The sequence below is a fragment of the Nicotiana tabacum genome, chromosome 20, assembly GCF_000715075.1.
Source record: "Nicotiana tabacum cultivar K326 chromosome 20, ASM71507v2, whole genome shotgun sequence".
Classification (NCBI taxonomy): Eukaryota; Viridiplantae; Streptophyta; class Magnoliopsida; order Solanales; family Solanaceae; genus Nicotiana; species Nicotiana tabacum.
The window spans coordinates 5214525-5227307 of NC_134099.1; positions in this window are offsets into that span (position 1 = coordinate 5214525).

A 12783-nucleotide genomic window follows, 5' to 3' on the forward strand; every position below is an offset into this window, starting at 1 on the left:
GCTGAGCAAATGTGCCCCAAGGTGACCCCACGGTCATCCATTTGCACAAGGAATTGCACGATCATGGACAAGCCATCGCCGAGCTTACAACAACTATGAATCAGTTGGCAAAGGCGCAATTGCAACAAGTCCAAAAACCGCGCCAAGTCAATGCAATGGAAGGTGTTTCTATGTTGAAAATGAGGCAAAGAGGACAACAACCTCAAGGTAATTGTGAACAATATGACAACAACAATGATGGTGGTGGTTATTCAATTCAGTGCTATGATGATCAAAGCGAAGAGGTCCAATATGTCAACAACTACCAAGGGAATAGAGGTAACTCTTCGAATCAACAATGGCGTCCTCAAGGAAATTGAGGCAATCAACAACAAGGCGGCGGTAATTGGAATAACAACAATCAACAACAGGGCGGAGGTAATTGGAATAACAACAACCAAAACAACAATTGGGGTAATCAAAGCAACCAAGGAAATTGGAATGGTAGTAACAATAATTGGGGCAACAACAACAATCAAGGAGGGTGGAACAATAACGGGAACCAAGGCAACCGGGGGAAAGGTTTTCAAAGGCCCCCTATGTACCAACAACCGAACAATCCACCCCCCTTTCCTTCTCAAGGTCCGAGTTCGTCCGGAAGTGATATGGGGAGAATTGAAAGCATGTTAGAGCAATTGATGAAAAAGAACCAAGATTCTGAGGCCCAATTAGCTTCACATAACACATCTATCCGGAACTTGGAGGTGCAATTAGGCCAAATCTCTTAAGTATTGAATACTCGTCCCAAGGGTGCACTACCAAGTGATACTGTGGTGAATCCGAAGGGTGGGAATAATAATCATGTGATGGCGGTTACAACAAGAAGTGGGGGAGGCAGTGATGTGAATGCCTCAATGCAAAAGCAAGTTATGGATAAAGATGTTGAGTTGTGGGATGATGATGTACCTTTGATTGTTGATGATGTGGTTAATCAAAATATGAACAATGATGTGCGGATTGATATTAATGATGAAGCCGAGGTAGAGACTCAAGATGCCGTGAACCCGTCTAGGGAACACGTGATTGACATGCCCGAGCCGGTTGTACAAAAGTCCAAGGCACCTTTGCCTAGGCCACCTCCACCTTATCCTCAACGGTTAGCAAAGCAAAAGAGTGATAATCAATTCAAAAAATTCATTGACATGATGAAGAGCCTCACAATCAATGTCCCTTTGGTTGAGGCACTTGAGCAAATGCTGGGGTATGCGAAGTTCATGAAAGATTTGGTTACAAAAAAGAGGTCGATGGAGTGTGAAACAATTAAGATGACTCATCAAGTGATTGCCATAGTGCATTCAATGCACCCAAGCTTGAGGATCCCGGAGCTTTTACTATCCCTTGTACTATCGGAAGTGCGGATTTTGCAAAGGCCCTTTGTGACTTGGGGGCAAGCATAAATTTGATGCCTTACTCGATTTTCAAGACTTTGGGAATTGGGCAACCTCGACCTACCTCAATGAGACTTCAAATGGTAGATCGATCGATGAAGCGACCCTTGGGCATAATTGATGATGTTCTTGTTCGTGTTGATAAATTCATATTGCCGGCCGACTTTGTCATATTAGATTGTGAGGTGGACTTTGAAGTGCCCATTATTTTTGGTAGGCCTTTTCTAGCTACGGGGAAGGCATTAGTTGATGTTGAAGTGGGTGAGTTGACTTTTCGAGTGGGGGATAAGAAGGTGGTATTCCATGTTTGCAAATCAATGAGACAACCCAATAGCACGGAGGTGTGTTCATTTGTGGACATTGTCACAGCTGTGATAGTGGATGACACAAGTTCCATGATCAATGTTGAAGATCCTCTTGAGGCCGTGCTTCTTAATATGGATGTCAATGATGATGCTAGTAGAGTGGAGTGCGTGAATGCATTGCATGATATGGGTTCATATTCTTATGAACCTAGAAGGCTATCTTTAGATCTTGAAAACCGCAAAACTCCACCAACAAAGCCATCGATTGAGGAGCCACCGGTGTTGGAGTTGAAGCCACTTCCTCCATACCTCAGGTATGAATTCTTGGGTTCAAATTCTACTTTACCTGTTATTCTTTCTTCTTGCCTTACTAACATGCAGGTTGAGGCCACCTTGGCGGTTCTTCAAAAGCGAAAAAGGGCAATCGGATGGACTCTAGCTGATATTCGGGGTATAAGCCCCGCCTTTTGCATGCATAAAATCATATTGGAGGAGGATGCGAGGCCTTCACTTGAGAATCAAAGAAGACTAAATGAGGCTATGCAATAAGTAGTAAAGAAAGAGGTTATCAGGTGGCTTGACGCAGGTATGGTTTATCCCATTTTTGACAGTTCATGGACTTCTCCGGTGCAATGTGTACCGAAAAAAGGTGGAATGACTGTGGTGACCAATGACAATAATGAGCTTATTCCGACTCGGACAGTGACGGGTTGGAGAGTTTGTATGGATTACCAGAAGCTGAACAAGGTGACTAGAAAAGATCATTTCCCATTGTCATTCCTTGACCAAATGCTTGATCATCTTGCGGGCCGGGCTTTCTACTATTTTTTGGATGGTTACTCGAGGTACAATCAAATTCTCATTGCCTCGGAGGACCAAGAGAAGACAACTTTTACATGTCCTTATGGCACATTCGCTTTCTCTAGAATGCCATTTGGATTATGTAATGCTCCGGCAACCTTCCAACGTTGCATGATGGATATTTTCTCCGACATGGTGGAGGATATCTTGGAGGTCTTCATGGATGATTTCAGAGTGGTTGGGGATTCTTTTGAGGAGTGCTTGGTAAACTTGGATAGAGTGTTGGCTCGGTGTGAAGATACCAACCTTGTTCTAAACTGGGAAAAGTGCCATTTTATGGTAGAAGAAGGTATAGTGTTGGGTCACAAGATCTCTAAACGAGGAATTGAAGTGGATAAGGCTAAGATCGAGGTTATTTCAAGGCTTCCTCCCCCTACTTCTGTCAAAGGGATGAGGAGTTTTCTTGGGCACGCGGGTTTCTACCGGAGGTTCATCAAAGATTTTTCTAAGGTAGTTAACTCATTGTGCAAGTTGCTAGAGAAAGATGCCAAGTTTGTTTTTGATAAGATATGCATGGAGGCTTTTGAGCTCCTTAAACAAAAGTTAACAACTACCCCCATCATCACCGCACCAAATTGGAGCTTACCATAAGAGATCATATGCGACGCGAGTGACGTTGCGGTGGGGGCGGTTTTAGGTCAAAGGATCAACAAGATGTTCCATCCGGTGTACTACTCAAGCAAGACCATGAATGAGGCTCAAAGGAACTACACAGTCATTGAAAAGGAGTTATTGGCTATTGTTTTTGCTATGGAAAAGTTCGGTCCTTACCTTATGGGGGCCAAAGTTATTGTGCACACCGACCATGCCGCCCTTAGGTATTTGATGACCAAGAAAGATTCAAAGGCAAGATTGATGAGATGGGTTCTTATTCTTCAAGAGTTTGATTTAGAAATTGTTGACCGGAAGGGTAGTGAGAATCAAGTGGCGGACCACTTGTCCCATTTGGAGGAGGAGGGGAGGCCTTGTGATGGCCTTGAGATCAATGATACATTTCCCGACGAGCAACTCCTTGCGGTGTCAATGAGTGGAATGTCGTAGTTGCAAATGATACATTTCCCGACGAGAAACTCCTTCGCCGATGTTGCAAATTATCTTGTTACCGGAATCATCCCATGGAGCTCTCTTCTAACCAAAGGAAGATGCTCAAGCGGGATAGCTTGGATTATTATTGGGATAAGCCCTATCTGTTTAAGATTTGCACCGATGGTGTGATTCGACGATGTGTCCCGGAGGAGGAGCAATTGGGTATTTTGGAAGCTTGCCATTCCTCACCCTATAGTGGCCATCATGGCGGGGCGAGAACGGCTTCTAAAGTGCTTAGTTGTGGATTTTATTGGCCTACTTTGTTTATAGATGCCGGTGATGTGGTCAAAAGATGTGATGAATGCCAACGAGCCGGCAGAATTTCAAAAAGGGATGAGATGCCCCTCAATACGATTCTCGAGGTAGATATTTTTGATGTTTGGGGCATCAACTTCATAGGTCCTTTTGTGAGCTCTTGTGGAAACACTTACATTTTTGTGGCGGTAGATTATGTCTCCAAGTGGGTTAAAGCCGTGGCTTTGCCCAACAATGAAGCCCGGAGTGTTGTGGCATTTCTTAAAAGAGTATCTTCACGAGGTTTGGCACTCCCCGTGCTATAATTAGTGACGGGGGATCTCACTTTTGCAACAAGGCTTTTGATTCATTGCTAGCCAAATATGGAGTTAATCACAAAGTAACCACCCCCTATCATCCTCAAGCTAGCGGTCAAGTGGAAGTCTCCAACCGAGAAATTAAGAGTATCTTGTCTAAAAATGTAAATGCAAATAGGACTGATTGGTCAAAAAAATTGGATGATGCTCTTTAGGCCTATCGGACAGCTTACAAGACCCCGATTGGTATGTCTCCGTACCGATTGGTGTTTGGGAAAGCTTGCCATCTTCCGGTGGAATTGGAGCACAAGGCTATGTGGGCCTTGAGGAAGTTGAACTTAGAATAGGATGTTGCTGCAAATCTGAGGGTTGAACAACTTAATGAGCTCGATGAGTTTAGATTCCATGCATACTCCAGCTCATCCTTGTACAAGGAGAAAATGAAGTACTTTCACGACAAATATGCTCGGGGCAAGGAGTTCAAAGTTGGGGATATGGTTCTCTTGTTTAATTCCCAGTTGCGTCTGTTTCCGGGTAAGCTCAAGTCAAAGTGGAGTGGGCCATTTGAAGTTATGTTCATGACCCCGTTTGGTGCTCTTGATCTAAAAAATAAAAATGGTGAAGTCTTCAGAGTCAATGACCACCGGGTCAAGCATTATCTTGGAAAGTTTGATGGCAGCCATGTAGTGGCGCTTCTTCATCTAAAGTGATGTGGTGGTAATATGCATCGTGTCGTGACGTTAAATTAGGCACTTCTTGGGAGGCAACCCATGTCTTTTTGATTTTCTTTGTAGCTTAGGATTTTTGAGCTAATTGTTTGTGAGATGTTGCACAAATTGTGTTGAAGCAGTGCAAAACAAAGTAGGAAAATTGCATAGTCTCTGAAGACTGCCAGTGCGGCCACGGTGCACTTTGTGCGGTCCGCACCGGCATGAGTCTAGAAGGAGACTCTATGAAATTCTTCACCGCGGCCGCGGTCAAGTTGGTGCGGTCCGCGGAGGACTTACGTGACCGCATTCCATTTTTTTGCGGCCCGCGTATGGTGCTTCAGGAAGGGTCACACAAATAAACCTAGTGCGGTCCGCGATTACTTTTGTGCGGCCGCGCTGGTAGGTGAGTACGGATCCACTAGGTATCTATAAATAGAGACCAAGAGTCTTATTTTACCCTTTTCGCAATTTGAAAACCCAAAACCCTAATTCTACTGTTCATCCTCTTCCAAGACTGAAATTATTGCTTGTTTGGATAGATTGCATTCATTCTTCCTAATCCTGGTAATATTTCATGCATTCATGGTTAATTACTTTCTTATTTTTATTTTATTTGCTTGCCAGTAGTCTGTAACTTCTTTTTCTTCATGATTTTCTTTGAATTGTTAGTCTAGGTTAGATTTCACGATTAGTTTAAAGTAACTAAGGATTGAGTACCTGAGTAGGGATAAGTAAGGGTAAAAATTTGAACAAAAATAGAAGAAAACATGCAACCCTAGCTTAGTCCCTGAAACTGACCTAGTGCGGCCCGCGGTCGCCTTAGCGCGGTTCGCGGTGCTCTAACGCGGTCCGCGTTATACTTCCACGCAGTCTGCGATGCTTGATTGACTGGGGAATAACTTGTGTCCAGCGCAGCCGCAGTAACTTTTGTGCGGTTCGCGTTGGCCCACCGCGACCGCGACCCCATTTTGTGCGGATCGCGGTGTGAGATTCAGAGAAGACCTTTTCTAGGGCTTTGTTCAGTGCGGCCCGCGTCGCCTTAACGCGGTCCGCGGTGCCTCCAATGCGGCCGCAGTCCGTGGTGACTGGTTCTGCAGCACTGTATGCAACAATTTTGCTTGCTATCTACAACTTTACTTCATTCACCCGTTTCACTGCCTGTGCTTCAACTAACAATGTTAGATGCGTTTGCTTGCAGACAATGGTAAAACAATGAGGAAGAGGTGCCAAACAGCCTGGCCGAGGTGACTCCTCCCGGGGAGGAAAAGGGAAACAAGTTAAACTCACTCCCCGTCCTAAACTGAAAACAGGGAAACAAGTTGTTATAGATGACCAATCGGGGAGTGAGTACGTACCCACTCAAGACCTCTCTTCTGATTCAGGGCCCATTCCTGCAGTCCCAGCTTCACATACTGCCCAAGCCCCACAACGTGTACCTTCCGAGTCGTCTGATGGCTCAGCAATAGGCAGCGATGAATAATCCACCTCCCTCATAGCTTCAGTATCTGGGGAGAGTGCAGAAGGTGGGACTAATAGTGATAATGAAGTACCGGACAGTGGTGTGCCCCAGGTTGGGGGTGTCGAACGAACTAGAAAACTTGAAGTTTGGGAAGATCGATTTGTCAGCCAGGTGGCGTTCCACAAGTTTAGGGAATGGTGGTCATCACGGAAGTTGATTCTTGAGAAGAGCTTCATTGACAAAGACCTTCTACCCCTACACCCCAATGTACATAGACAATTTCAATCTTGAGTGGGTTGGGAGTTCTTTAAAGACAATTGTTTGAAGGTGAATGAGCATATGGTCAAGGAGTTTTACAGCAATGTGGCCCATATCTTGAAGGGCACTAAAGTGACAAAAATGAGAAACAAAAATGTGGTATTCCCCAGGAAGGCACTAAATACTTGGGGTTCAATGATGAAGATGAGTCCCTTTACAATGAAAAGTTAGCAATGGGCGAGGAGGTTCGTCCGTGGTTGGCTTTATACTTGGAAATCCCAGGTACGGTTCCAGAATGGTTACAATCAGGGGCCAAAATACTTCGGAGAACTTTCAACTTTGAGGCTAGAGGGTGGTTGACCTTTGTGTGCAGTCGGCTCGACCCGACTACCCATGATCAGACTATTCCACTTGCCCGGACGGTTCTTATTGCTTCTATTATGGCAGGCTATCCTATCAATGTGGGCAATGTGATGTCCCGCACCATTTCTTCAGTAGGGGTTGAGCATGACCGAAACTATCTGTTTCCCAGCACCCTCACTATGTATTTCCGGGACTTGGAGGTGGAGAAGAGACCGTTTGATGTCAGGGTCAAACCTGTGGCTTCGTTATCCTGTTACAGTTTGAAGGGGTCATACAACCCCAGGGACAAAAGTTACAAGCCGCCTGCTTCTACCCAGTTGGCCAGTCTGAGGAGCCAGTTGTGGTAGTATCCCCTGTTGAGCCCTCCACAGAGCCTTCCACCATGCCTGCTGTCACCACTTTTGATGATTTGCCTCCAGGACCCTCCTCTTCTACTGGCCCCAGTACTTCAGCTGACCCGGGGGTTCCTTCTTCTTGGACTCATCCTTTCACGACCCATTAGTTGAGCCGGACACTAGCCAGTTTGAACAACTGGATGTCAGCTGTGACATCCAAGTTGTCTACATTGTCTGCTACAGTTGAGGCCCATTCAGCACCTTCCACTGCTCAGATTCCTCAGTCCATTGAGAATACACTGAAGAAGCTCCTGGACAATCAGGAGAAGATTATGAGGACTCAGGACGCCTTGACTAAGGCGGTGGATTCACATGGCAAGGCTTTGAGGGAGCTTGCCAAGGAGCACAAGAAGATGAGGAAGTCGAGGTCTTCCAAGGAGTCGGTGAGAGTGCTAAGGACTGATGTGGACAAGCTATTGGCAGACCAGATGCCTTTAGACTTGCTATTCAGGGATCCAGCCCCAGCAGCAACACCAGTTGCCACAGCCACGACAGGAGCAGGAGCAAGCACCCAGGCCCCCAAGGAAGAAGAGAAAGCTCCCCAGTTCAGTTGGTGCAGTTATTGAGCTAGCAGACCCATAGGAGACCCCCTCCAGTGATGCACCTATCATCCAGCCGGTTTAGGAGCAGGCCCGAGTCCCAGCAGCTGAGTAGCAGGAGATCGGGAACCAGTCTGAGGTTCCCGTATATACAGAGGACTTGGGGACCACTGATGATCTCATGCAGACGGACTAGGCCTAGGGAGCTCCTATATCCTTTACTTTGTTTTTGATGCCTATTTGATAGTTGGCATTGAGGACAATGCCAGCTTTTATTCGTGGGGTGCGCCCTACTTTTATCTGGATAATTGTATATATAGATTTTTAGTCTATGTTTTTGTTGATTTTTTTATTTTGGGTTGTATATAACTTTACATTTCTGTATATATTCATCCCCCATTGTATATTCTACTCCCCTATTGTACATATTCATTCTATTTTCTATTTTTGCAAAAGAAATTCATTTTTAGCTTTGTAGTTAGGCTCGTAGCCTCTTGTTTTGTTTTTGATGCTTCCAATAAGCCCTTGGTTTTCTTAATGACACGGTTCTTTCCAAGGGTGGAGTATTGTGCGAACCGGGTGGCTCTTCCCAATGATAGATGGCGTGACAACCTTCTTATGAGTTTGAGTCTGTTTCTTTTATTTTGCTTTTGTTTTTGATAGTTTTAGTTAAGGGTACCTCAAGCAAAGCTTCACTTGGGCCTAGCATATTTGCCTTTGATCCCATGGTCAAAGACATAATGTTGTGTTCAGGATGGTGAAAGTCGTGGCTTTGAGACTCTTGCGTTGACCAAACAATCATCATGTGGTCTTTTTGGACCATTGTGTGCTTAAATCGTAACTAAGGTCGTTGTGGGCCCTTGACTCGATGTCTTTAGAAATTCCCTAGCGTGTGTGATGAGGAATCGAAATATGAGTCCAAGTCCCGAGCCAATGGTCTAGAACTTGCCCTGAATGTTTGTTGAGGCGAAATCCTAGGTGAAATTTGACTTGAGAAATGATTATAGGCTCTCCTTGATCCAAATGTTAAATTGAATAACTCCATAGCCTACCAATGAGATGATCCCTAGTTAACCCTTTTGAGCCTTAAACCTTTTTATTTCAAGAACCAATGCTACAAACCTATATCCGTTCTAAATAATTACCCTCTCTTGGCACCCAAATCTTCCCTTGAGTAATGGCAAAAATCTAAGTTTGGGGGGGGGAGACAAGAAAGGAAGCAAAGCAGTAAGGTACAAAAGAAAGAAAAGAAGGCAATAAAAAAGCAAGAAAAGAAAAAGTACAAAAAGAAAGTCCAATGTGAACAAGAATAAAAAGGGATTCAAGGAAAGTAAAAGTGAAAAAGGTGTGGAAAAAGTGAAAAAAAGTAGAAAAAGGAGAAATGTTTTGAATTGTATAAGAAAGAGTGACAATGTGTCTCTCTAACCCCTTGTGAAGAAGTGAAATACTCAAAAGAATCAAGAGAGTTGTGCCAAAATGAATCAAAAGAAGTGCTTAAGGGAAGATTGAACCCACTTGAATAAAAATATGTCCTACCCTTACCTAAAAGCCTTCACAATGACTCCACAAAAGCCCTTTTTGATCTCGAGTTGAAGGGAGCTTACATTAGTGGATACTTACATAAAGGGCAAGCATATGGTACTTAGAGCTGGACTTGTGACCTTCTTTTTGAGAGAGATGAGTGAAATTCCATTAACCTTGATTTGTGTGTAAATACTTAAAAGGTGAGGTTCGCTTAGGGAGAGTTGAGGATGTGGGAGTTTGGGTTCCACAATGACCAATGTAATTGAGAGAAGCTCTTTGATAAAATGTGTCAACTCTTGATGCTCTTGTGTCACACTTGATCCATAGTTTTCTAAGTTTTAAATGTGTTAATGATGCATTCGTATTGAGGGCAACTGTTAGCCCCAATTGATGCTTGTTGAGGTTATTTAAGGATAGCTGGAATTACTTGGACGTTCCTTTAAAGGGTGGGTTTTATTTTGTTTGCTAGAGGACAAACAAAGGCTTAATTTTAGGGGAGTTGATAACTTAGGATTTTTATGTGTTTATGCCCCTACTTGCCTATGCTTTGAGTATAAATTGATACAAAATAGTCCCAAAATGCTCACAAGTTGTGCTTGATTGCAGGTTTGATTGACAAAGTGACGAAATGTCAAAGATCGGCTCAAAAAGGAGTGAAACCTGCTCAAGTATCAAAGACCAAGAAAAGTTAAGAAAAAAAGGCCTAGTGCGGACCGCGTAACAGTGACCGCGGCCGCATTAGGAGGTTCAGAGACATGACATGTTCAGGCTTAAAGTCACGCGACCACGGTAGGATTTTCATGGTCCGCGGTGAAGCTTCGCGGCTGCACTCCTGCTTTGTGCGGTCCGCGTTCATAAGGTTCAGACAAGGGCATTTTTGATCATGCGGTCCGCGGTCACGACTGTGCGGACCGCACGAGTTGCCATCGCAGCCGCGGTCTGCGTCCCCCAGTTCACATCATCAAATAGTTGAAGTCCAAAAGCCAGTGCGGTCGTGGTCCATTTTGTGCTGCCCGCACTGATCCCGCAAGGGTATTTTTGTTCAGTTTTTCCAGCATAGTATAAATAGAACATTTTATTATTTTTTAGGGGATCGATTTTTATCTGGGAACTGGAGACGAACGCTGCGCTTGGTGTTGTAGCCACTTTTGGCATATTTTGATTTTCATTAAGAATAGATTATTGTAGTATCTTCTTAGTAATTAATTAATATGTTTAGTTCTTCATCTATTTCTTCAGTTTCTTCTTTAATTATGTGTAGCTAAACTCATTAGCTAGGGTTGTGGCTCAACCCTAGTGTGGGTAATTGATGGGTATTTCCATCTAGGGTTAGATTGATATTGGGTGTTTGCTATTTGGGTTGATTTTATGTTTTCATTCAAGAATTGGTGGTTGCAAACACTGATTCAAGCTTAGTAGGTTTAACTCTTCTTGAGAAAGAGAGTCTATGACCCCAAAATTGACCCAACAAGGAATTGGGATGGACCTATGAGAAATGGTAGTCCCAATTAACGGGTTAAATCTCGAGAGAGTAATCACCCTACTTGAACCCTAGTTGTTTGGTCTCATTGGCCTACCCATTTGGTCTCGAGAGAGTCAATTGGGCAAAATCACTTTCTCTACCGAGAGGTGTGAGAGTGGGTGCAATTGTGCAATGGTTATAGAATAATCCCCAAATATGTCAATCTATCCTTAGTAACATCTACCCGTCAATTAGTCACCTAGGTGATGCCACGACCCTAGTGCTCTTCTTCCCATTAATTACAACTTAGCAATATTCTCCTAACATATTGTAGCTTTAACCCTTAGTTTTATAATAGTAGTTATAAATACAAAAACTCAAAAAATATTTGAAGTGACATTAGAAGCACAACCGCAACTCTAGGCTAGACAGAAAATACAACTCCACTACTAGCTCCCTGTGAAAATTCGATCCCAGACCTCTATTCGGGTAAACGCTATTGCGACCCGCTCTTCCTACCATAGAGTAGTGCCGAGTCGGCAGCGATCATGAATCAACGTCTTGATCTTATCCTTCAAAGTGAGACATTCATCGATAGTATGACCCTTCATGCCCGAGTGTTAGGCACATGTCTTGTTTGGATTGATCCACTTAGAGGAGTTTTCTATGGTAATGGCGGGAATGGGAGTGACATAACCGGTAGCCTTCAGCCTCTCATACAACTGATTGATGGGTTCAGCAATAGGAGTGTATTGTCTGGACGGCGGTCTACGGTCGAAATTTGGTTTGGATTTTTGGTAGTTTTAGTGGCTGGTGGTGAGTGGTAGTATGTTGGCTGAGTGTTATAAGTTTGGTAAGTGGCAGCGGGTTGTTGGTATCTGGGAGGTGAAGGCTGATATGTGGGTGGTGGTGTTTGGTATGTGAGGGGAGACTTCGGACCTTGGGCTAACATCATTGCCCCTACTTCCTTCTTTTTAGAAATACCGCCTGACTGGAAGGCTTTGTGTGTAGCCTGTAGTGCCTCAAAGTTTGTTACCATTCCGCTTTAAATTCCCTCTTCTATTCTTTCTCACAATTTGATGATGTCGGAAAATTTATGATTTTCAATAACCATCAACCTCTCATAATATTGTGAATCCTAAGCTCGGACAAAGAACTTATTCATTTGTTCTTCCTCCAGTGATGGCCTTCTTTCGCAACTTTAGACCTCCACTGAGTAGCATACTCGCGGAAAGTTTTTGTTGGTTTCTTCTTGAGATTCTGAATGTAGAAGATGTCTGGAGCATTTTTTGTATTGAACCTGAACCGATCCATAAAATATGATGCCATGCTTACCTAGTTAACCCATTTCTTTGGGTTTTGACTGATGTACCAGGATAGGGCGTCTCCAATGAGGCTCCTCAGGAACAGCTTCATGAGGATTCTTTCATCTTTACCAAACTACGAGCTTGTCACAATATGTCCTCAGATGTACCTTCGGATCACCTGTCCCATCGAACATTTTGAACTTAGGAGGTTTGTAACCCTTTGGTAGTTCTACGTCCGGCTGAATACACAAATCCTAATAATTCAAACCTTCGACACCTTTATCGCCTTCAATACCTTGGACTCGACTGTTAAGTTTCTTGAGCTCCTTTACCATGTTCTTGAAGAGCAGGTCCTTCTCGATGGACTCCGTTGTGTACAGGGTATGTTGTAGAGTATGAGGTAAGGTTTCCACGTATATGAGGTTGCTTTGATGGACTCCAGGAATTTGGGCGTAGTGATGGTCGTTGGTTGAGTTTTGGGGATCAGGGGTAGGTTGTGGTATATTCTGAGGAGTATGGTAGGTGGTGGTTTATGG